This window comes from Thunnus thynnus, chromosome 7 (assembly GCF_963924715.1).
Source record: "Thunnus thynnus chromosome 7, fThuThy2.1, whole genome shotgun sequence".
Lineage (NCBI taxonomy): Eukaryota > Metazoa > Chordata > Actinopteri > Scombriformes > Scombridae > Thunnus > Thunnus thynnus.
In genome coordinates this window covers 5,078,885-5,106,251 of record NC_089523.1, presented here as the reverse complement: position 1 = coordinate 5,106,251, position 27,367 = coordinate 5,078,885, and the positions used below count along the sequence as shown (strand labels likewise).

The window sequence follows — 27,367 nt, the reverse complement described above, 5'->3', positions numbered from 1 at the left end:
TTTTGGTCGAAAGGAGTCTGGAAAAGTAATCAAATGTGATATAATAACAAATTTACTGCAAGAAATTCTTGAAATTCAAACCTTCAAATAATGATAACACAATACATTTAACTTTCCTTAAGAGGTGAAGCTGGAATATGATTGCTTAAAAAGACAAATACCTTCCTGATATATCAGTCTAAGCCAACAATCACAATTTGAAATGAAATAGCCGTGGACATAGACCTCCAACCGAAGCGTTTCCCTCCTCTGTCTAACGCACATGACAGCAGTAAGTGGCAGTGAAACAATGATGCGGATGTTGAGTATCCCAGATTTATCCTCTCTATTCAGCGCTGCAGCAGCTGCACAGACATAAGGAGAGGCATCATTACAGTGAAGCGAGGCCTGTTAATAGGCCCACGACGTGGGGGGCCTGCCGGCTCTGCACGGGGCTCACGAGAGGGGAGAGGAGAGCAGAGAGAGGAGAGGAGGGGAGGGGAGGTCAGGGGTTAGGGAGGAGGACAAGATGTGGGAGGAGTGTTTGAGATGGGAGGAGCAGGGCGGGGAGGGAGGGAGGGAGGGAGCAGGAGTGAAAATGAGTTTGTGTACAGTATAGAGTGTATTTTTATCTTTCCTGAATGAAAGAGCATGAATGGATCTGGGGTTGCTTGCCAATTTCTTCTGTGAAAATGGCTCTAACCCAGCGAACATTTAGATGATGAACAAATGATGGAAGCTGCATTGAAAACCTGTGCAGGTACAGGATCAAAAACACAAACAACTCCACCCTCTCTTGGGGTTCACATCAGTCTCCCAAATCACAAAGGATCAGATGAATCTGAGGGTTTGTGAGTTAAATAATGGGAGAGAAAACATTCTCCTACATCTCCTCTCCTTTTGGACTTTTCTCAAATGTTTGCTTCTATGTGAAATACTGGATAATTTGACCTCTTTTGGCCTTGAATAGTTACCAAAATGAAATCATGTGAGAAATGTCTCTTTGGTGGAACTCACAGACATCTGAAATATGACAAGGAGCTACAACTAGACACTGCTTTATGTAAGGGCTTACAAGAAAAAATACGGGCGACCTCTGCTTTAATCTTAAATACAGTGTATTTTATAAGCTTGTCATACGTGTTTTAATGTAAAATCTTGATCTGAAAGGTAACTACAGCTGGAAGACAAATGTTTTGGAGTAAAAAGAACAATATTTGACTCTGAAATGTATTGGATTATAAGTAAGAAGTAGCATAAAACTGAAATAGTCGAGGAAAGTACCTCAAAATTGCATTTAAGTACAGTGCTTGAGTAAATGTACTTGTCATATACATATCACTCACCAAAACAAACAAACTGCCTATTTATGACCCATGAACGAGCCCTGAGAGCCCTGTTGGACAAATTTCTCTGTAATTTGCAAGCGAGAAATTTGTCCAACCGGGCTCTCACACGCTCATACACGGGTCATAAATATGCTGTTTGTTTTGATTATGGAAACGTCGAAATGAGAAAGAGGAAATAAGCGTCCGATGTTACAAATCACAGCTTGCACGTTGCAAATTAGATAGGACCAACCAGTGGTGGCAACGTGACGTTATCCAGCAACACACTGCGTTGGTCTTACTGGAAATATGTGCAAGCACACTTTCTGGTAAATGACTTTGTAACGGAATGGCTTATTTCTACCTCACAATGGATGGTAACATTATTTAATAGAGCATGTTTGAATCAGATGCAGGGGTGTTTACTTGCATCCTTTTGTCACATCATGACCTAAATATCTTTAGTAATTAGTTCAAAACCGTTTCCAGCTTTCAGAATGTATTCATCATAATAATAAACTCAACCTATTTATTCACAACAATCTGAACATTTAATAGAAAAATACTTTCTTAAGAAAAGAAGAGTGTATTTTTGCCCGTTTAATAAAAATCCTCTTCATCTGGCAGCCTCTGCAGTCCGTGCGTTCGTTTGTTATCTGAGCTTCTCCTTGACCTTCAGGAGGCAATGCCATGCCTACTCGCCACACTAACAGTTTTACTCTCATTGTGAGAAGTTGAGCGTTCGCCTCTGCAGAGGAAAGGTGGAGTCCTGGGCGTGGCCTGCGGACATTTTGGGAAAGAACGTGATTTGCAAGGAAAATATGCTTGTATGTACGCACGTGTGTGTGTGTGTGTGTATCTCTCCTGCTGGTCCTGGCCGTCTGAAGGTCATGCCATCCCCATGCTCAGCTTCATGGAGAGCTGCCAATGCTGACGGCTGCTGCTGCCGCCGCCGCTGCTGCTGCACTGTGTGTCTGGCACATGCTTCCCCCACTGCAGGGCATTGATTAAGTGGCACAGCTATGCCTCACCTGCTGGAACCAGCCAATACCAATACAGCAGATGCTCCAGCCAGCCAATACCAAAGCAGGGAGAGGTTTAGAGAGGCTGGAGACAAACCAGCAGGCAGACAAGTGGGTTTTTTTTTTTCTTTCTTGTGGAAAAACAGAAAAAGTATGGAGGAGGGAGTAGAAGAAAGAGTGATAAGATGGAGGGTGAAGAGGAGTGGGGGGGGGGGTAGAAATGTAGAGAAAATGATGAGAAGAGTGAAGGGTAATGAAGCAGGGTGAGATGGATGACGGAGGAGAGAGGGACAATGGCTGTGAAGGAGGGAGATACTGAAAGAGAGAGATAGGAAGAAAGAAACTCAGAGGGGGAGAAAAAGAAAAAAAAAATGCCTTTGAAATAGCGAAAGGGACAAGCACACTTGAGGGAAATGGGCGAGGAGACTGTATTCGTGATCACACACACACACATACCGACGCACACGTAAATATTTTGTGCTTTTTCAGGGTGCTTTAATGAAGCTGTCAAGATGAAAAATGAGCTAGTCAAATCTAATAACAGGAGAAGTGAGGAAGCAAACTTTTCATGCAGAACTGTGGAGAAAAGTGGATTCTGTGCTGACGAGCGTGAGCAGAGGAGACATACAGTATTTGTCAAGAGTTGAAACGTCGATCGAATTGCTTTAGTGCAGCAAAACTATGAAAGGGATTCACCAAAACACGGATTGATTTGCTGTCCAAACTATTAGACGCAGTTCAAAGTACAGTCATAGAACTATAATTTGCACAACTGCCGAATGAATCACTGATTGACATGTTCATCCTAAATGACAAGGAAATGAAAGCTTTCTCGTTTTCTCAGGGAAACACAAATACATTCTTTAATCAATTCTGATTTCAACCCTAGTGATAGATTTTGGCAATGTTCCTAAATAGCAGGGAGTATACCAAGAATGCCACAATAAAATAACACAAGATATGATTTAGTAATGCACAGTAGACATGATGCCATGTTGTTACCACTGCAAGTTACAGCTGCATTCATTGATTTTAGGCAGAAAGCTGAACACAACATTAAGATTATTTTACCTTATATAAAGTTGTCTTGGCAAATGTGTTGTGAGACAGTTGCCTGTTTACACATCCAGCAGACACTGAGCAACACTTCACAAATGATCACAGCTTCCTGCTGGGATGAAAAAAGTGTTGATGAAAACAGAAGTTGCGAGCCGGAAAAACAAAACAATGAGCTGAAAGATGCTAAAATGGGTCTGTGGAATTAGTTAATAATAGTAATTCAATCCATTATGAGAATAACAATATTGATTAGTGCAGCTTCATTTTTTTTATTTAACAGATACCAGTTTTAATGAGAAATAAAAGTCCTGATCGATTTGACATTTAACAACCTTTGTTTCCAACATTTCAGCATTTCAGTTGTATATGTGCCCGAGTTATGAACCATTAGAAATAACACCTGTGCGGCCACTTGGGGCTAGCAAACAGCTACAGAAAAACAGTAACTGATACAGTACGATGGAGTGAAAGTGAAACCAGAATTTGTTCTTGTCCAGAAGAAAACCTCATTTTAAAATCACATCAACACATGCAATAACATAAGTTTAATATTGATTCTTATTTAACATTTCTTTCGGCTGCCTTTTACGAACACCATTTTCCATAAGACCTTGACCATCATGATGTGAACAACTTGAGCGCTGGTACACAATTTAAATCACACACAGGGAAGGCAAACTCCACCACTAACAATGAGAATACTGAACATTGAGGCAAATACACTGAATAGCTATTGCTGCAGGCTATAAAAAAAATCTTGAGGATTAATACTTAAACATCACGTCACCCACATAAACACAGTATGATTGCTACTACAATTAAAATGAAGGAGTATTGGCAATAAAATGATAATCAACTGATAATGATTAAATCCAGCTGTTTAATTTTAATGGCCTGTCTCTGTCTGTCTGACCTTCACCATCTTACTCACGTCTCAGACACTGGAGCAGGCTGCTGAGGTTTGATGCAGAGTTTGTGTGTGTGTGTGTGTGTGTGTGTGTGTGTGTGTGTGTGTTTTGGTGTGATGCATATGGGTTTGTTGCTTGTGTGTTTGCGTGGGCGGGTGCGAATGTATGCAAGCAAATGCCATCCACTGAGTGTCAAATAAGGTAATTACAGACTAAAAATTGCTGCTCCAAGACCAGATTTCTGAGTGTATGTGTGTGTGTGTGTGTGTGTGTGTGTGTGTGTGTATGGCCACTGTGAATATGGGCATATCCACAAAACATGCATACATGCATATGTGATTTTCTGGGGTGTTTATGTGAAGAAGAAACAGCGTGTGTGAATGGGTGGGGCAAGCGGTAGAATAATAAGACGGAGGACCAGACAGAGTCTGACAGACAGAAAGGCGTTACCTCACAGTTCTGTTGTAAATGTTCTTTGATCGCCAGTAACTCCCATTCCCAGATGTATTATTCCATCTATATTATTAGTAATAGCTCACAGCCATGCTCGTGCTATTTTAATACACCAACAGGGAATAAAAGCTCTAAAGATTTGATTTGTGTCTATTTCTAAAGCACTGATATTGCTTGTGTATATACAGTGTGTTTGAATAGTGTTCCAGTTGTCTGAAGCTGCACATAGACAACATGTTTAACCATGAATCTCTGCCAATATAGAATAGAGTGTTTCATGTTACATGTTTTGTTCTTGTCAGGCAGAAAACAAACTGTGAAGTAGCTTTAGATGTTAAAACTCTCCTTTAAAAGCCAGATGAATAACATTTTTTTAGATTTAGTAGCATTTTAAGAGAGAATGGAACATCTATTGACAGACTAAAGGTCTCTTTATTATACAATATTAGGACCTTAACTTCACTGATTGGAAGCAGGTATTTAAAGGATAATACTTCAAGTATAAACCCATTTATCACTGTCAGAATACAGAAGTTGGTGTAATGCAAAGTGGAAAATAGACCTAGAATCATTTCCACAGCTCAATGTGTTCATTATGAGTCATTCATGTCAGTCAGTCTGTCACTTCTCTTCTTGTTCTGACTAATGCTCAAGATTATGTCCTGTATATGGATTTGAATTTATTTATTTATTTATTTTTATTAAAGTGTCCTGCTATGTCATGGCCCATCCCTTATTGGATAATAAGACACCTCACCAACATCCATGTTTACAATACACCAGCTTCCATTTGTGCTGGTCACCACTGAATCTAAAGGAATCACACCAAGTCCACAACACCAACAAAAAACTAACAAACAAACAAAAAACAAACCCAAAACACAAGAAAAAAATAATGGCAACAGTAAGCAACATCCAAAATAATCATCCACCTCTTACTGATACAAGGTTTTCTTTCTGAGCTCCTATGCATTCACCAAATAAGTTGCCAATTTAAAAGTCTCTTCTTCAAACAACCATTTATTCACTGAGTCATTCATATCCAGCAACTCACTTGTATCCTTTATGTCATTAAACAAAAGATCAAAAATACAGCAGGCAGTAAAAAACAAAATGATGCTCATTTTTCTTTCAATTTCCCCGAGATCACACACTAGACAAATTTGACTTTCTTCTTCCAAAAGCAGCAAATTGACCAGTTTCAATATATACTGTATTTATAACTTTGCAGCTGCATGGTTGATTTACTGTAAATTTAACAGTGGACTGTTTGCTAAGCCCTAACCCTGATTGGTTAACCGTGAAATGATAACAGTGGCAGATTTTTTGTAACTTTTAAACTATAGAGCATTTTCACAGTAGACATTTCGACTACGGCTCCATTCCATTAATTGTCCTAGTAAGTAATGTCAATGAGTGAGCATGGACAATACCAGAATCATGAAACTGGCTCACCAAAATGGAATGCAGCCGTCATTAATGTCATCAATTACACCTGTGCTTTTCCTGCTTTGACAAGTCAAAATGTCTGCCATGACAAGGGTCTATGAATCCTTGACTTCAGACACAGGTGGACAAAACAGGCTTCTCGTTTCTATCCAGTAGCTATCAATTTGCCAACTAAAAGGACAACTGTCGCTGGCAGATTGCATTAACTGTAGCTAGCAAGCTAAGTAAGCTAAACCATGAGTTGGTTGAAAATGCAGACTCCATCAGATTTTTTAATGTGTCAAGCTGACTCGTTTTTAAACCCTGGAAAACGGTCTTACTTGATGAACACAAAAATATTATGCTAAAAGACTGAAGATAAATCTACTGTTCCCGGGCAAAAATTCAGCATCGTCACCAGTTGATGATCCAAGAAGAAGACATATGCCTATTGTAGGAATATAAAAAGAGCGTTGTTCTTGTGTAGCTAGTCCTAGTATTATAATTAGACTGTTATTTTGTAGCATAACCCCGTTTGGCTACAAATATACGTGTTCTCACATTCAAAGTTACAAGAGAAGAGTCCCTTTTAGGGACTAACATGCGTTTGGCAAGTGTTTGACAGTGGTTATTCTTGTCTTGATCAAGGTTTTTTTGTTTTGCTGACCATCTAACTCTACAAACTAATGCAGTTTGTTAATGATGTGCTCCTCAGCCTTTGAAGTAACACTCGGTTACTGTGGATAGTAAGCTTAGTTACTGTTAGCAAGCGGGCATACTAAAGTTTTGCCCTTCTCTACCCTCCAAACTCTTTAAATGCTCTTACTACAGCGTCTTCGGCAAACTTCGGCACTGAAATGATTGTAACCTCAGCTCCTTGTGGGCCTTAAATCACTTAGTGAGCTCTATCTGCCTTTCATCTCATCTATTCAATTAGGTCTGGGCCTTGATCCAGTGCTGCCTCTTCCTCAGTTTCCTCTCCCCATCTGTTCATATTCGAGGATTTTACCTCTTTCCTTACATGGTTTTTTCTTCTGCTTGTTGCCTGCAGTACAAATGAAGAAAATGCATTGTGTCTGTCTCAGCATTAACCAGAAATCAACAGTACATCATGTTTGGTGTATTTGCAGTGTGCTCAAGTCTTTAGGTATGAGACTCATTTTGTAACCCCTAAAAACTGAAATGTTCATTATAACTCATACTGAAAAAGTTTTAGACTAAACTTTAGTCACTAAAGAAACGATTTTTGACTGAACAGCAATTTTGCTATCCTTACAGCTTTATAAATTGTGTATTAAAAATGTACAGAAAGACTAAAGGGTCCAGCATACACATTAGAATCTATCCCATGATTAATATCTAAAGAACATTTCATGAAAACTTGATGAGTATTTTTTGAGATACATTGACCACATTGTCGGTTGAAATGAAGGTCAAAGAACAGACGGTAACCAAAATTATTAGTAAAAACCAATTTCATGGTAATCAGACCAGTAGTTGTAGAAATGTCTCACTCTGGATTGAAAGTGATCCTCAGGACCAACTACTACTAGACAGGGAGGAAATAAATTGCATCCACACTTGTTGCTATTTTTCTGTCTCTCTGAAAGATGACATCCCCCATTTTAAAGCCCATCTAACAAAGCTCTGATTCGTTGGATGCTTTCCAGCCAGGGTAAGAGTTATTTTGAGCACAGCACCAGACCTATTAGAATTGCTGGAAAAAAAAATCTGAGATGTGGACAGTGATTTAGATGTGTGGAACCAGCCTATGACAGGTTGTTTGCTTATGTTGTCAGGCCACTGTCAGTCAAATCTGAGCAAAGCACACCCACACAAAGTTTTTGAGGGCTTAACTCTTTATAAAAAAAAATACCTAAGGATGTATTTTTCTGAACTTTAACTTTGGTATTTGATTATTTAGTCGGTAACATTTAATGCTTTGAAAAAATATTTGTGACTTGAAACCAAGTTTTGGGGGGCTTTAATGTCCTGCCCAGCATCCTGTTTTGTGCTGGAAAGCAATTCGGCAGATTCTAAGATTCAGGCTGTAATTACTGATTTTAGAGCATTACATATATCACCTTTAACAGTAGGAAAAACAGAGATGGTTGATTTAGTGTATAACCTGTGATACCTCAGTGTTTTCACAGAGTATGGAGTGTGGGTGAGAGATATAAGAAGGCAGGGTAGTTGTGAAGTGGGTGCGGCTGCCAGACTGATATACTGACATGGAGAGACATTTCTCTCCTAACAGTTCATCTTCACCTCCTGACAGAACCTGCGGTAATGTGACCCGACACACAAACAGCATGCGCTCACACACACTCTCTACCTCAGTGTTCACACACATTCTGACATGAAACACTAGATGCATGTACAGGATGATTTTCAGTGTAGCTGTACTCCGGTGAGACAACACAGATGTAGGAGATAGATGCAGCTATCAGCCTTGGACCTGCAGCCTCTTTCTGCTGTGCCTGGTATGCATGGAGCACTCTTGCTTTTTTTTGCGTGTGTATACTGTATGTGTGTGTGTTGCAGCATTAGAACAAAGGATCCTTTTGTACAACAGGCCCGTGGCTGCAGCGTCTCCTCCACAAACACATAGTGTGCTGCATGTATTTTCATGTATGCTCATGTGTGCTGCCCACATGTGTGTTTTCTCGCTCATTGTTTATCAAGAGAGACTTCAGATTCAGTTCAGTGCGGTTGTGTCCCTGTGGAGAGCAGCTTTCGCCCCAGGCCGGGCTGACTTAAGGCCTCCTGCTTTTTGTCAGACCCCACTCGCCTTTCTCTCCTCTGGCTATGATCTAGTAGACTTCTGCTGCTGCTAATGCTAATCCTTCTCCTGACAGCCCCTCAAAACAGCTACGCTGGTGTTGTCATGAAGGCAACATTTTCAACTTAATTTCAATATGTAAAGACGCATGGAGGAGAGATTGTTATGAGCTGACAAATCAAAAGTAAAGCATTAAATGCAGACTGTCTCTTGAACAACAAAGAAGAGCCATCAGTAATGAGTCTACATACTTTACTTTGACTTGATTTGGCTCCTGGCACCAGTTTAAGTGAGTTGGATCCAGTTCAAGCTGAGAGCTGATGTCAGCACCATATCCTAGACAACTCCCGTAGTCAAGGAGCTTCTGAGGATGTGCTTCTCCAATCACTTGCCTGCCATAGCCATCTTGTGACGCTCCCAGGGTGGTCATCAGCGCGTCCCTCCCACAGACCTGGCTTTCAAATATCTGACCTCAATGAAATTGCTGGCATTTCACAAAATTTTGACATGCAATAATGATACAAATATTAATATTAGTTATAACGACAATAACAAGGATAACACAATAATGAAAATAATAATATTAACAATAATAAAACCGGAGAGCTCTCACATGTCAGATGATGATAACTCTACCAAACAGCAGGCATACTATCCCAATTCCTTATATTCCCTTTCCTAAAATGTCCTCTGCTAACCCTCGACTTACCAAAACTTTCATTTTCCCTTTCTCTCTCTGCTCCCCGTAAACCCCTCACCCTCTCCACTCACATATTTATATATTGTGTGTTATTCTATGCTATATTATATTATATTATCATCATATTTTATAATGTCATAATATAATAGATACATCATATTATATTATATTATTTATAATCTCCTCCCCCACTTTATCCCTTCAGTGATCTCATTTCAGTACTATCCCTCTTTAGACCACTTAGCTCATCTCTCCAACCTCATCCCCAGAAACTCTTTCCTTTTTTTGTTGTTATGCTTATTTATTTATTCATTTACTTTGTTTTGTTTCTTCTGCGTTATTAGATTACCACTGCCTTATCAAAGGACCAGTGCATCCCAGTTGATATATATATCTACATAAATTGTTAACTGTAACCAAATGTATACTGTACTCCATGCCTCCCGCCCTTTCACCCACACTAACATGAACTTGTGGATCTTGACTTTTTTCTGATCAACAACTCACTCACACATAGAGCAGTAAAATCCAACGTCCACAGTATTATTATTTCAGACCATGTTCCTATAACCCTCAAATCACTAACAGGAATTCACCCACATTCCCCACCTAGATGGTGCTTCAATACTTCACTCCTGAAAGACCCAGACTTTATCAAGTATTTAGAACAAAAATGGGCATTACTGCAAGCAGTCTCTGGGAAACAGCCAAAGCAATTCTAAGAGGTAGAATAATAGCATATTCCACAAAAAAAGAAGAGACTGCAAGAGAACATTTTCTACAGCAGGAGGTGAAGAGACTGGACACCCTGGCCTCTCAAAACGCCTACATCATCAGCAAAGAATTACTCAAAACCAACTTTCTTAGACTCTGTCAACAACATTTTGAATTTGGTAATAAAACTGGTAAATATTGGCTAACCAAATGAAACAACATCACATCAATAGAAGATATCTCCAGAAATACTACACAAGACCACACTGCAATAAATGAAACATTCAGACATTACTACTTCAAACTATACACCCCTGACCATGACACCACATTTACAGAAGCCGATACTTTTCTGAGGAATGTCTCCCCACCAAAACTCTTCACAACCCCAGGCAGAGAATTTGGATAAACCACTCACCCCAGATGAACTGAGGAAAGCACTACTACTCATGCCCAACAACTCCCCAGGTTTAGATGGATACCCATTAGAATTTTATAAACATTTCTGGTTCCCTCTTTCACCCTTATTTTTCAAAATGATCTCTGAAATCCTCCATAGTTTTAAAATTCCCCACCATATAAATACCACCCCAATTACACTTATTCTTAAACCAAATAAAGACCCTACACACTGCTCCAACTACCACCCTATATTTTTAATAAACACTGATGTTAAAATCATAAGAAAAGCGTTGGATTATTCATTATTATTCTTATTCAAAGATAATATTATTATTATTCAACATATTTTATCTATATAAAAACAAAACTGATACAGAGATTAAACATCCCGCTATTCCTTTAACTCCAGATACTGAAAAGGCGATCAACAGGGTAGGCTAGCCTTTTATCTTCACCTCCTCAAACAATTTTGGCTTTAGCTCCTACTTCATCAACTTGATTAAGATTCTATATAACACACCTTCAGCATCTGTAATCACCAATGGACAAATATCTAGATCATTCAACCTAAACAGAGGTACTTGACAAGGACTCCCTTTCTCACCATTGCGTTTTTTACTTTTCATAGAACCACTCGCCTCTGCCATAAGACGGAATGACAGCATTTCAAGCATTAAAACCAGTTCACACCATCATAAAATCTGTCTATACACTGTTGACATCTTGTTATATCTAACAAATCCCTCAACCTCCCTCCCGGCAGTCCACAGTCTGATTAATAGCTTTGGCAAGGTTTCTGGCTACTCCATTAACTGGTCTAAGTCCGAGATTTTGCCTCTAAGCCATTTCGATTTGGATGCTAAGGTTGGGGATCTACCCTATAACCACAGAACTCAACCCACTAAATACCTCGGAATCCATGTCTCAACAAACCCAAATGATATATTCCAACTCAATTTTACCCCATTACTACATAGTATCAAAGAAGACCTGGATAGATGGAATAAACTCCTGCTCTCTTTAATTGGCTGCATTTCCACCATCAAAATGAAACTATTCACCATGACCCCTATTAATCCACCCCTGGGCTGGTTCTCCTCCCTAAATTCAACAGTCAATACATTTCACTGGGAAAGCAAAAGGCCCAGGATCAAAATAACTACACTCCAAAAACCCAAACAATACAGCGGGCTCAATGCACCAATTTTTAACCACTACTTCCTCTTCCACCAGCTTCAGCATATCCAACACTGGACAAACAACTCCAATTCTACCTGGCTTGATATTGAACAGACCATCTGTAAGAATCTCCCCATTCAGCATATTGCATTCATAGATAAATCAGTCAAAACCCACAGCTGCTTCAAATTTAACACCATAAATACCACTCTCACCGCCTGGTGGAAAGCAAATGACATACTTAACCTCAAACTATCTCCTTCTACTCTCTCCCCTATCTGGTATAACCCTATGTTTAAAATCAATAAGGAACCCATCAACTTCCCTGCATGGAAACAGTGAGGAGTAGCCAGCCTCAGGCACCTTTTCAGTGGCAGCAATCTCATGACCTTTGACTTTCTTAAACAAACATACAACTTACCCCACCACTGTCACTGCCAGTACATGCAGTTTAAAGAGGCTATAAAAAAGAAAATTGATATCCATAACTTCCACAAGTTCACTCCACCCTTACTACTAAAACTATATTCATTTCAACCCAAAAAAATTACTATCACAGATTTACAAACTCTATTCTCACCATGACAAGACTGTTTCAATACCAATAGACAAATAAACATCAGACTTGATATACATTAATCAGAAAATCAATTGGAAAACAATATGCAACAACACATTCTCCACGTCATACAACTCAAAAATTCAGCTTATTCCATACAAGGTCGTACACAGAGAACACATCACCACTCACAAAAAGTACCATATGGGCTTCACAGACAGCAACACCTGCACACACTGTCCCACTGCAATAGACAACCACTGTCATGCACGGTGGCTCTGCACACCAGTTGGCCGGTTTTGATTGGCGGTCATGGGAAAACTGTCTTAGATCCTCAACCTCAACACCCCCTCTCCCCTTCCATCTCTCTGTTAGGCGATCTCTCCTAACTTACAATCCCACTACATCTCCAAACTTTCATCTCAATAGCATTAACTGTGGCCAAGAAAACCACTATTACTCAACTGGAAAGACAGAATGAAATTATCAATCAACCATTGGCTCAATCTGTTAACAGACCACTCAAACCTGGAAAAGCTCACATCAACTGTAAAGGACAATCTGATCCTTTCCATAACACCTGGTCTCCTTTCCTGCAGTTCATCCAGAACTGATTCCTCTCAACACCTTCTCACTCACTCAGATCTTCCCAACCCCAATATGACACCTCAAAATAACCCACAATATGCTTGCTCAACACTGCCGCCCTGATCCCCCACCCCCACCTCCCCAAACCTATTCACCCTTTCTTTATATCTTAATGTCATTGTGTTTGTGTTGCTGTTTGTAAATACTTTAATCTTGTACATGCTTCATGAGAGCATGATTATAGATTTTCATACCATGGAAAACACTGTGCAAGTTAAAAATGTCAGGACTCTTAATCACAGTTAGTGCTCAACCTATGCAGTTGCAAAGTGGAAGGAGTTATTTTGGACCTCCAGGGTTCCAGAGGTCAAAGTCCTGCATTCTTAAAAGCATAATGAGAATGTCGACTCCCAAAATGCATTTTGATAGGAAATATCCAATCACTAAGCTTAATATTCTGTTGCATGGCGGAGAACAGAAGTGAAAGACTTTTCTGGGTCAATGCTGGATGAATTAAGTAGCCATGGCGCAGTGTTTTCTTCTCAAATTGCATTGATGAAGCTTAAAATTTGTTACAGCTCTGACTGGCTTCTTCTTCATAGCAATACAGCTAAAGCTCATGGGTATATTAGCATTTAGAGCTAATCGGCATGCCAAAGTGAAAACATGATTTCTGATTATTTCAAACTGATGGCTGTAGAGTTGTGAAGTAGGAGAAACTGCTGGTTCCAGAAATATTTTTCCCCCATTCTATGTTTCCATTTAAAAATGTTCTTTTAATAATATTGAGAAAAGAAATAGAACAGAAACACTCTCTCAAATGATGTAACAATCCACCACCAATTATCAGCACCAGCTTTAATTATTTAAACTTTGTTTCTGAATAATCATTTTTTGTCCTTCAGTTTGGCATGGAGGACAGGTCTAGAAACTATGATACCCATGAGCCTCTGCTACAATTACTACAGAGAGGAAACTAATCAGAGACATAAATCAGAGTGGTGGGAAATTCAAAACCCTTGTTGTTGCTGTTGGGAACAAGATACAGCCATAGTTGCTGAATTCTTCCAAAATTACTTTTTGGTCAGTGACAGTCAGTCAGTCACTGACTGACTGTCACTGACTGACTGACTGTTAGCCACCCAACATTGTTTATAGAGAAAATGAATGGAACTTTTAATTTGCAACTATATAACACACATCCATACTAACCATTAGACTCCTGTGTTTCTACAGTATATTGATGATTGGTGAATGGGAATGTGCAGTGGAGAAAAACAACCAAACTTTATAATTCTCTATATATGACACATCTCTATATCATTATTTTCCTTGTCTGGACACTTCATCGTGCATAAGAATTTGCTGGTAACAGCTGCAGTCAAGTGTCACGAGGCACGGGCCGATGTGTCTGTTACAATCTCTCTCATTAATATTTTACCTGCTCTTATTCACATGTTTATGCTCTGTGGACACTGAGATGGAATTTCTTCTTGCAGGCACATCTGCTGAAAGCATCCAGTGTTTGCAACACTTGACTCTGAATTCAGTCTTCAACATGATTAAAGGCTGGACATTTAGGTGCTGAAAAGTTACGCATATGTAGACAGCTACACATGCTGTACATTAAACACATGTACTGTACTCCTATAACCAAGCAGCGTCAACAATACGCACACACAGACACAGTCTACAGCCTATGTAATCCCATCATCTCTGCCTGCCCATCCCTGTGTCCTGTGTTTGTTTGTGTTGTATCTAGTTCCCAGTGCCATATGCTATCCGTAGCCGTTGGTATCACACTCTGTGGCAGGCCTTCAGTAGCCTGCTGTTCTCAGGGCTCGCCTCTCCTTGTCTAAACAAAGACTGCACTGACAAACACAGTAAAGTTAGAGTTCATGATGAAAGTTACAGAGCTGAGACTCACATATTGTTTTACTGATCCACTTTCCACACAATTATGCACCTCCGTTACAGTAGCCCTAAGCTCTGCTTCAGCGATCAGCTATCAAGGAAAGGTTTCCTTTGAAATCAGTGAACAGCACTGCGCTGCTAAAATGCATTAGCTGTGCATTTTAAAGATACACTAGAGCACAACAAACTGATGTAATGCTGATGGGAAGGAAACAATGTGCAATTAAACTCCTCTAAACCATTTCCCACACCTTGCAGGAAACCTAAATGCATCATATTCCCAATTATATCATTGTTTTCACTAGATAGTTAACTACTTTGTTTCTGTATAATGAAGTTCCTGAGTCCTGTCACTGTACCTAGCTTATTGGAGATACCTGCCTACCTATCTCTCTTTGCACACCTGCCCTCTGTACTTTCACCCTGTATCCTGGATTCTTCACTTCCCATGATGCATCTCAATAGTATCTTTCATTAGATCATCCCTGCCTGGTAAACACTCATGTCTCTCAAACTCCACACTCTCAGTTTGTAAAGCTGAAAGTTGAAAACTGAGGTATAGTAACCCTGGTGACACCACTATGACATCAGAGTTATTTTTTCACTTAAGAAAACCTCCTCCAGCCACAGACAACATTATACAACTGTTTTCACAGGCTGAGTCGTACCTTTCATGACATCATGATAAGTAAACTGATCTTCATGTGTAAAATATGTGGAGTGCCCCTTTAATGTTATACCAGAGTGCTCCAGTATATGAGGAACCTACAGCTCTACTTTTACTTTAGAGGACACCAAAAATATGCATGTATTTATTTATTTTTTTAAATCCATTGTCATTCATTCTGTCGATAAAACAACCTGCATGCTACTGTATGTGTACAGACTGGTGACAGTTACCTGTCATGAATTACCTGAATAAATCAGTGGTAGCTGTAGTTCAGGAAGTCAGATGAGTCCTGTAAACATTTATAAGTTTCTCACATAAGACATGTTTGGAAAATAGTGCACTCTAAGACCAGTTCTTTTCAGCACATTCCTTGTCATCTGTGCTGCATATGTTAATGATAAGAACTTATTATATACATATTATGTATTTATTATAAAGTAAATAGTAGAGAAGTGACAGGAAATGAGGGTGAATGACATGCAACAAAGCTAGAACTGGACTTGAACCGTGGACATTGTGGTTCATAGTCTGCACCTTAACCACTTGGCCACTAGGGCACCACAGGAATGGCATTTATAACCAGTTGCAGATTTTCTACATTCATCCCTGGCACTGGTTTTGACACTGATTTTACTTGCAACACTTAGCAAACTTTCATTCCAAAAGTGAATTATACTGCCTATCAAATTGTAGTTATTACAATAACCACACTGTCTATAGGTAGATATAGATACCAATAATTAGAAATAATTACATTTTTATTAATAAAGCCTGCAATTATGTTTGACATAATTTTAAAGATTATGTTTTTGGCATTCTTGTTTGTATTAGACAGTTATAAGTGGAGAGAGACTGGAAACATGAGAGGAGAGAGAATGGGGTATGACGAGTAACAGTGGTCCCCGGCTGGAGTGTTCAAAACAGAAGGTTACTGGGTTCAGAAGAAAGTGAAAATCCAGTGAACTCTGAAAGTTGGTTTTTCCAAAGAACACAAGTTAACAGACCTTTCTCACTTTATAATGAATCACAGCTGAAAATTCGTTTGGGTTTTTTTCCTTTTTGCACAATTTCACTTTTTTCTTTCAATGCTGGTAATTGACATTTCTAAGTCCTATCAACTTGTAATCCTTATTTATGACAAAGAATATAAGTTGGTATTTTTACAGGGTTACCCCACATGTGAAAAGTGCTTAAGATTGTGTAGACCTTGACCAGTCTGGCTTGCTATACTTTGGTCCCAATCTTTGGTGACAAGAACTAACAACATAGTACTTATTGTAATAAGATGCACACAAAAGAGCTGTGACTTATGATTACTGGGACAGGCCAAGGCCCCATTTCCCAAAAGCATAATCCTTAATACAAACCTTCTTAAGCTTAAAAGGTGTTTCGCCTTCGTAACTGAAGACACTCTTAGAAATGATGGTAGATTAGGAGTGACTCCTACTCACTCATAGAAAGCTAAGAGCATCTTACTAGTCTTATTGAAGTTTTTATTATTTTTCTTCATTTTTAAGTCTACTTTTATCATGAACACTGATTTTCTTTGTCTATTGACATTTGATGTCACTTGAATTATGTTTAAATTAGAAAATGAAACAAAAGTAATTAATTCAACAGCTGATTTCCACAACTGATCTACCAGTTTATGTTGTCAGCATCCTCTTCTCACCAATAATGTTCATCTCCTCTGGCTGAAATGTCTCTTTCCTGGTGGTGTACTGTCAGATTCCATATCTTTTCTATTTATTTATGGTGCCTGTTTTGTTTGCCACACACTTACTGTATATATAGCAGGTCTGATACAGTAATGATGACAGAGTGACAATCACAATAAGTGGTATGCATATCCATGAAACTTATAGGAACTGCCACTGCTTCATTTGAGGTTTAATATGAGCTTAACGGTTCCGCCCAGCAACAAGAATTATAAAGCCCACCAATCAGAAATCAGTTTTATTTTCATAGTGAAATATCCAAGTATAAAACTTCTCTTTGTGTCATTACAAAACTTATGCTTTGTGTGTGTATTTTAACATGCAGCATGGCTTACAGACACTTAAATATGTAATACTGTAATGTGTGTTCAGCATCATCTTCAGCACCACGGACAGCTGATGTTAAGAAGCTCTTAACAGTATGTGTGTGTGTGTGTGTGTGTGTGTGTGTGTGTGTGTGTGTGTACACTCGTTCCTCAGTACTTACTTTGTAATAAATAATAGATAAATAATAAAACAAAGATGAAAGCACAGAGTTAATTAACAATTATTCAAGTAATCAGATTAATTGACAATGAAAATAATGGTTAGTTGCAACCCTACTTTGTTTCTGCAAGATGCCATCCTCTCTGCTCTGAATGTTGAGATGGCTGGTTGTACATTTTGAAACATGCTGCTTCCAAGAGCTAAGGAGCTCCAACATGGCTGCCAGGCACGGCATTACATCAGCTGAAAGCCCTCTACATTGGAAGGCTTCGACATTGGCCTTGGGTAATGTCAAAACCATGTGTACAAAATAAATGAGTTAAATGCATCCCTCCCCTCGTCTTATTTTATTTGACTTCCCGAGGACGTGATTGGCATGGGCACAGCTGCTATTTTTGACTCCTCAACTCTCTGTGGAAGTTTTTTTTTTGTTTTTTTTTTTTAAAAAAAAAGACTCATCTTTGGCAACTCTGATGATTGTCCTGAAACCAACCTGTAATCATTTAATGCACTGTACTTGTTTAGAAAAAAAACACACTTCTTCACACTGCTGTCCTAGAAATTCTCTTTTAACTGCAGTTGTGTATTCTGTTTGAAGCCGGAGCTTGACAGCTTCATTTGTGAAGTGTCTCAATTACGCAGAATATTTCTGCCGACATATCTCAACGCCCAGACTGTCTCACTAGAACATGAAAGCCTGGGCTTAAGGAAGTCATCACACACCTCGGCAGGGAGAGACAGACACACACACACGTGCATGTGCGCGTGCATGCACACCATGCAAACACTAAAAATAGAGGCAGCTATCCTACTAACGCTGGTTAATGCTCCTCACCCCAGACAGTTGGATTTGCATATCTTTAATGTGCTTTTTTCTCCTCTCTGCCTCTCTTCTCTTTCCTCTTTCTCTCTCTGTCTTTCTGTCTTGTGTGGAACAGTCTGGTCTCTTATAGGAATTCTCAGGAGGGCTTGCATTGCATGTTGGGAGGGCGCTTTTTTGTATCAGAATAGCAAGAAAAAAAGCAGGCTGAAAAGATTTCAACAATTGTGGTAATTAGAGATTTTGGAAAGGCGAGACACCCCCCACACCCCACCTCTCTCTCTCTCACTTTCTCTCACTTGCTCTCTCTCTCGCTCTCTCAGGTCTTTCAGGCCACTGTAATGGTCTCCATCTGGTCTGTGAGGGGGGAAAAGAAAGGTATTGAGTCCCCAGGCTGTATAGGACAGCCATCTGGGCCGGGCCACTCCCACCGCTCTGAGGCCACCTCTCAACTGTCCCAACCGACCAGCCGACAGGCCCACTGGCCGGCTACATGCCATGACCCGATGTCAGTAACAATAACAACAATAGGTCCTCGCCCGCTTATTCCATTAAGCCCTTGTGAGTCTTCTAATCAGAGCTGGGCAGCCCTATATGCTCACTTCACAAGTTATGTAGGGCCCCGCAAATTACGCAAAGGCCCCACCTCCCCCTCGTGTCAAAGTGGATGACAATGTTTACAACTTTGATGAGAGGGTGAAGCGGAACTATCTTTCTGGTCACAAAAAGAGAAAAAAAAATAGGTAACAGTAACGTTAAGTTGATGTGCTAGCTTAGAGTGCATCTCTCTCTAGTCTGTCTGTGTTGCTAACCTAACTGTTAGCTGTTAGTTAGACAGTGTTAGACATTTTTGTTGGCGTCTTCGAGTAAATGACCCTTCTTCTTCACCCTTGGATGTTTGTATTCCTCCAGTTTCGCGCAAGTCGCATGATAGAAACATCATCAAAATGCCCACTCGCTCGCTGTGAATTCTATGGGAAATGACCTGCTGTGTTCACACATGGGCTCAATCGGGAGCTTGTGCTTGGGAGCTGGCAGGATAAAGTCCATTTAATTTCCGGTCCAACTGATTCGGACATTTGCATTCTCACATGCAGCTCCTCCGGGAAATGTCTAGAAAACTTCAGGGTTGCAGTGCATGTGTAAAAGGGGCTTTGTTCTGTCTGTGTCTTGCTTGTTTGCCAGCCACTTCCAGGGCTGTGTTCTGTGACTTTGTGCCTGACAAAAGTAAAATACAATTATTTATACATTATACAGCTCGGAAAAGATAATTGCGTTGCTCATGAACATGCATTTATGCGCATGCACGAAATGCAGCAGCAACGTCTGTGGGGACCAGTCCAGACAATATATGGGCATGATGGCACTCCTCATAGGCGCACATAATTTTAAAACAAGACAATGATTGTCTCTCACCTTGACTGAGTTGTCTCTCAGTCAAGGTTTAGTTACGACTCTGGACTAATGCAAGATGGAAAAGCAATATATTGACATTGACTATTGATTGAATATTGGATTTAAAATGTCGATTAGTAGGGCATACTGGGCAATATGGATACACATCTCTCACTAAATAATAACCATCAAGTATTCAGCCAAGCCGTAGTGTGTGTGTATATATATATGTGTGTGTGTATATGTATATATATATATATGTGTGTGTGTGTGTATATATATATATATACACACACACACACACACACACACACACATATATATATATTTCTATAATTTCTTATTTATGTTTGTTAATATTCAAGTATTTTAAGATTCTATAGAAAATATTCTATTCAATAAATATTATTTGTCTGTACCTCATTCTGTTCTGTATAGGTCTACTTAATCTTAGGCCGACAGATGGAGCAAACAGTTTCAAAGGAGGGAGGATTGTAGTGGGAGCACTACAGTATCAAGCGTGACTGTGTGGCGATAGCAAATGGTTTACGTAGTTCACGGGTCAGGCAGGAGGGCCCCTTAGTAGAATTTTACTTAGGGCCCCAGGGATGTCAGGATTGGCTCTGCTTCCAATAAATACCTAGCATATCTGTCAGCTGGTTGGCGAGCACTGCTAGCATACAGTTAGCATGTGTCATACTGCAGAAAGCATGTCAGTGCAGGGCCAGTTGGGGTCCAGCAAATAAACAGTGTGTTCATCAAGCTAAAATGAATATTTTACACATTTTTCTAAGGGTATGTCTAGGCGTCTTCCAAAAAAAGGCCATTTAGAGACACCAAATAACCCCTGCTTCAGAGTAACTAAAGCATAAACACATTATAGTGCTTTGTTCATATTAAAGAGTCAAAACAAGTGCTATGTTGGAAAAGCAGTTTAAAAGTAAATCACAGCAAACTATTTATGTTTTCATAATTTCCATGTTGTGGCTTTATAAAAAGCAATAAAGCAGCATATGGTCATTTTTGGAATTTTGAAGTGTTTGTCCTTATTTACGAAAGGGCCACATTCAGGTTTTGTGCAATTAAAATGAAAATGCAAGCATCAGCTGATCGGGGAGGCTCTCAAAGAACTGCTATAGTCAAGTGAGAGAGTAAGACAGCCAAAGGCGTTTGTAGGCTACTTTTTGTTAGCTTTGGTAGCTACTTACTGTAAGAAGGAAATCAGTGAAGAAATGCATAACACAACTGTCATTGGAAAACGAGTAAAACTCAACTTAGCTAAGCTTGTTAACTCACATACTGCATTTCTTCATTATTTTAACCATTGCTTATTACTGTGGAGGTGCATTACCTTGCCTAAAATGCAGAGTGCATCTGCTAATGTCAGAGGAAATGATTACACTTTTATGAAACATAATATTAAGCTAAGAGGAAAATGAGCAAAGCATGTAAATGAAACAGCAAAGGCCACGTATTTAATGAGTGAGGCAATTATTTAAACTGTCGTCTAAGTAATCGATAAAGAGACGAGATAAATCAAGATTTCTCTGTTTCAGCTTAGCAGATGATTGATTGATTGATCACATCTTACATTTGCTTCGCAGTAATTAATCAGGGGCCCATTTCACAAAAGTTATGTGCTGTATGCTTACACACAGATAGCAAATGGTGGTAATTGCATTGTCAATATATGCCATCAGAATAATTTGAAAGATATTAAATTCTACACATAGACTAACATTTTAAATTGGTAGAAAACCCTGTGTAAATATAGTAAATAGATACTAAAACTCTCCAGTACTTTATAAAAATCATATCAGATGTACTGTATGTAGTAGTGACTGTACAAGACCTATTTTTTTTTATCAGCTCCATATTTTATTTTTATTCTAGTTAGTACAGTGTGTGAGACATTGGCTGAGGCCTTGCTGAATTTCAGGGCAGACATGCTGCACTTTAACACAAATAGAACAGATAGGGCTTGTGTTTCTATCAAGTAAGCAGACTCTCACGATGAGGGTTTATAATAATATATGGTAAATGCTTGACCAGACCACTCAAAAGATGTTGAACCAAACACATAACAGAATCTTAAACCCAGAGCTTCAGCTGTTTATTTATTAAATAACCCGCAGCAGTTGAAATGTCTGATAATCTAAACACAGCTTGACTTCCTTAAGAGCCCGCCAAATATAAACAGTCCATCCTGTTAGAGCCAACTGTATACAGTATATTTATTCTTCCCATTTTAAATAAAGTTTCCTGCTGATCGGTCGCTCATAAGCAAATCATTTCAGATAAAGCTGTGTGCTGGTTTTTGTGACAGCAGGTATCATAAGATTCCCTAAACATGATCTGTTTACACTGTGGCTAGAAGAGCGATATTGGTGTGTGGCCGTACCCATCTTGAAAACCTCCACCACAACCAAACCAAAGAATAAGAATCCATTGCTTTGGTTACATAATCTCTCTGGGATCACACAGATAAATAAATCAGAGTATAATATCCTCTAAATACGGTTGAAAGGAGATTATTCACAGAGTACATGAGACTATCTGACTATTGCAATAACAAACATGGTTGGGTTTTCAAGATGGCTTGTTTGAAGACTGATATTGGTACAATACCTAATAAAAATAACAGTAGCAATAACCACTAAAACAATAATAACTATTATTATATATATACTTTTACTATACTATACTATTTGCCAATAACTGAGAACTTGAACCCACATCAACTGATTTTTTTAGCCACTTTGAAGCTGTAAACACAACATTGACACATTATCACAAACAAACAGTTGCCTATTTACACATCCAGCAGACACAAAGCAACATTAACATTCATCTGACGTTGTGTATTTGCCCATCTGACAAATGTAAGTCCAATATTTCTGTTTTGCTCTCCAGCTCCTGAGAAAATATCTAAGGTTAGACACAGACTATCAAAATAGCTACTTCATTCAACGACATGGTGAAAAGAGGAACTACTTGTTAAAGGTAGAGAAAGAACTTGGTCACAGTTAAAAAAAAAAAAACAGTATCGACCTTTGGTAGGAAACAGGAAGCAAACAGTGGTCTACTGTGTCGAAGTCCCAAACTCCCCATCTATCTACCCTTTGTTTGGTTCTATAACAATATCACAATACTTCCTACTTTGAGACAAGAGTCATATTTCTCACTGCCACTAGAGGTCTGTGTTAGTCAAACATAAACATTCTGAGGACACTGGATGTAGTTTCCACTTAATTTAGCACATGCCCCCTGGGTCTTTGCATTTACGCCTGCTATTACAATGCGTTCTCGCTGTCTTAATTGAGCCTGCATCGTGACCAGATCCAGATATGCAAATTAGCTTGGCGAGGCTGGTAGACTTATCAATAGACTGCGTGTCCCAGGTCAAGGGGAGCAATGCCACAAACGGACGTCAATCGTTTTTTATGAGGAGAACTTGCTAGCTACTGCTACTACTTGTAGCCCATATCCATGGTTGTAGCTTTTACCGGGCTTGCTTAAGCTAGCAGGAAGAGGTGGAGTTAGGTGACTACTCAATTTGCTGGGCTGATTGCTTGGGGAGAATGTGGCCACGATGTACGGATAGCATTTCTACCTGGCTGAGATCTGATCACAATGCAAGCCTGACCACCTCCAAATGTGGTGTGGTTGATCCAATCGCATTCCAGTCCCAATGTGTTCTGCATTTCTTTAACACCTTGCACTAACATGCATTTTTCATTATCGAGTTACAGATTGCATGTTAATACAAGGTATATATGAATGTCACGTTCATATATAAATATTAAATATATTCTACATATTTAGTTGATGTTTGACAATACTAATGCCTGATATTTTGTGTCAGTATTTTATATGTTGCAATTTAAATATTTTACTTTTGGGTGGTGAATAGTTTTAGGTATATTGCTACAATCAACCTTACAGGTTCAGATTTCACTTAGTGTGAGTTAGTTGATACATGACATTCCCAGCCCTGAAATCTGCATTCTCTCTCCAATTTTTCTCTGTTTTGTTATTTCAGATTGCAGCTCAAGGCTGACTGAGCACATTTAGTATGAAATCTGCCAGGATAGTGATACTGTAGCTTTTTTCAGAATCTTCAGGCTCTCCTGACAGATTGGTTGTTGGCAGGATCTCTGGAGGAAATCAAGAAAGTGAATTGTAGTTTGTTCACTGCAGTGATGAAATGGTACACAAAAGGGTGGGTGTGATATGATAGATAAAGTATTTGACAATGGTGGAACTTTCTGGAAATTGTGAAGGTCAGTGTTGGTTGAGTAACTGCACGCCATGGTCTTTTTTTTTTTTTTTTTTTACCAACCTGGCTGGTCTGTTGTGCATTTTTAAAGGATTCTAAAGGGACAAAAAAGATCAAACACAGAGCCTTGTGTAACTTCAGTTTGATGCTGGAGGCTACCTCTGTGATACATTAATTAACCTCATATCTCACCCTAAAACATGAACTGAGCTTAGGTATTTACCCTCTATGTACTATGTTCCACCCACTTTGTCAGTCAGTGATTCTCCTCATTTGTAGTCTGTCTTTGCCTTTGGCCTCTGTCTGTCTGTCTGCAGTGTGTCTGTCACCCCTGACTTTCCCTCTCTGTCTCACAACAGTCAGTCATCCAAGCTATAGAGCCGCCCAGGCAGTGGAAGAACGCTGGGCACGTTGCCAGCCAGCCGGGGCGCCAGTTGGGCAGTCCATCAGTAGCATTAAAGACATGTTATCCACCCGAGTGTATCCGCCTGGCTTAGAGCCTTGATCCCCTGTCCGAGCCCCCCCATGCTGCCCCCTTACTCCGCCAGTCCCCTTCTTGCTTTATCAGCATGGCACCCAGGCATCCAGCCTGCTGCTTTAGGTCTCTTAAAACACGTACACAAATAAATGAGGAGGGTGCTGGAAATAACTACTTTCTCATCTCCAGCCAAGCTGCCCTGCTGGTCAGGTCATTGTCTTTAAAGGGACAGGGGACCAGAGAAAGCCAACCGCTGCCGGCCTCCACTAGTTTTTTCGTAAAGAATACAAAGTCAGCAAAGTTCATTTAGCCTTCTTGTAATATAAAGTAGATGAAAGGTTCCACAGAGGCTTAAAAGGGCTGTTTGTCTCCTGTTATACTTAGCCAGATAATAGACTTGGTGCTTTTTTCATGATAGCTAAAAATATTGCTGTTTCTGTTTTGACTCAGACTATACAAGATTCATACTGTGTCTTGTCCTCATTCTTTCTTCCTTAATATAATGGCCACTTCTTTATGTATTTACTCTTATTATTGCTGTTGAATGGTTTGAAGTGTCACTTCAAGGGTCAGTTCTGAAGCACCATGTACCAGTCAGTAATGTTGGGTACACAAATAATGTTTCTAGCCCTGATATTCACACTAAATTGCCATTTTGTTTCCACACTACTCAGTATACAACTTAGTCATTAGGCTTTTTATCACTGTGTGTGTGTGTGTGTGTCTGATTTTGCTTTAACAAATCACCAGTGACTGATGTATCCAGACACTTGTTCTCATTGTCATGTCATTACAGTCAACACTGAGGCTACATTAGCTAGAGTATACTTAGCATAACATAATACAATAAATGGCAATCAATATTCAGAATACATGTTTATTCAAAGATCCTTGCAGGTAAAATAGGATCTTCAAAGAGTTCTAAAGCAATTTAACATTGCACTATAGCATTCCTACATTCTTAGACTCATGACTGGCAGTTGAAAAAAAGTTTGAAATTGATGTAGTGGAACCAGAGATATCATCTTTTTTTATTCCATGCATTCTTCTTAAGCTGGTGCCTCCATTACCCACAATGCAACTCAACTCAATTCCCTCCACTATACAGATCTGGGTTTGTTATGCTAGTAGTGGCTAATGTAGCCATCGAAGAGCCAGCCTTAAACTTAAGCTCATTTCTTTCTAACTCCACACCTCCAGATTTTTTTCAGCCCCAACAAGTCGTTGCCTCAAGTGACATCACAGATTTTTGACTCAAATTCAACTCACGCAGTATCTTTGCCTCACCTTCAACTCTCACACCCCACTAGGGAGACTTTTGGCTTTGCCCTGTGGAATGTCCATGTCTATTACAGACCATATCTTGCAATTTCCCAAACGGAATGAGGAGTTAAACTACCGAGGAGCACAGTGAATATTTCATCCCCCACCTCTCCTGTAATGTTAATCATGTCTGAATGGGGCTCTGGACACCAATTCATGTTTGCCAGCGACTTATGTTGGCAGAGTGATGTTTTCACTAGGAATTCAAACGCTACATGTCTATACTCTGAGTGATCCATGACATCAGTTTAGTGTTACAAAGTGGCCTTTACATTGGGACTTCTCATAATTCTTCATCCCCATCCATATTTTTGACAGCCTGCTGGTTCTAAGCCTCTATCAATGCATGTGACATTGCTAGTAGATGCCATACCTTACACCAATAACATATTTTGTATTATTTTTATTGTATCTTAATCTTAGTCCTTTGATTTGAATAAGATAAACTTTTATTGACACGTTAGAACTGAAACATTTATTGTAAAATCAAATTGTAACCTAATAGTGTGCATTTTTTAATTTCACACATGCACTTTTGAAAGTTTGGAAGATACAGCTTTGGATTTTGAATGATTTGAGCCCATTTGTAAAAGATAAATGGGGAACACTGTGTCTTGAATTGTTTTTTGTCATCACAGTGCTGCCAAAGTATTTGCTCTCCTCATTCCTTCACCAACTTTTTGAGCCTTGTGAACATAATTTCCTCATTTTACCATAAAGTGTGACGCTCTCCTGTTCCCTCCATAGTGAATATGAATTGAATTCTTAGTAATAGACATGACCGACCCACAGCAGATGTAGAAAGAAGAGCGGACCTTGTTTGGTATTTAAAGCATTTAAGTGTTTCTGTGGTTTCATTATAGGTAGCAGCTCAACAAGGTTTAATGAAAGAGTGACTGCAGGTTTGTTGAACCTGTTAAGAATTGTTCATGCCACTAGCTCCATTGCCAAGTGAATGATGAGCTGGAGCTCTGTACAGCGACTGAAGGTCAAGTACTTCTAAACAGCTGAAAGGAGTTTTAATATAAGGAACCATGATCATCATCTTTGCCTTTCTTCACAATCCAAACTTATTACTCTTTGTCTCTAGTGTCAACCCACACTTATCTAATCTGTCAATAGGTCATTAGGAAAATTCAAATGTTCCTTTTTATACCATTATGACTGGACATGATTGAGTTAC

At 39.3% G+C, this 27,367-nt stretch overlaps 2 long non-coding RNA genes across 3 annotated transcripts in view; one reads left to right on the top strand and one right to left on the bottom strand.

The window, feature by feature from the left end:
• The window catches only part of LOC137185657 (uncharacterized), a 150,656-nt gene that overhangs the window by 66,660 nt on the left and 56,629 nt on the right, over positions 1-27,367 (bottom strand). The window lies entirely within an intron of this gene.
• LOC137185656 (uncharacterized) overlaps positions 1-27,367 on the top strand; it is a 105,078-nt gene that overhangs the window by 42,428 nt on the left and 35,283 nt on the right. The window lies entirely within an intron of this gene.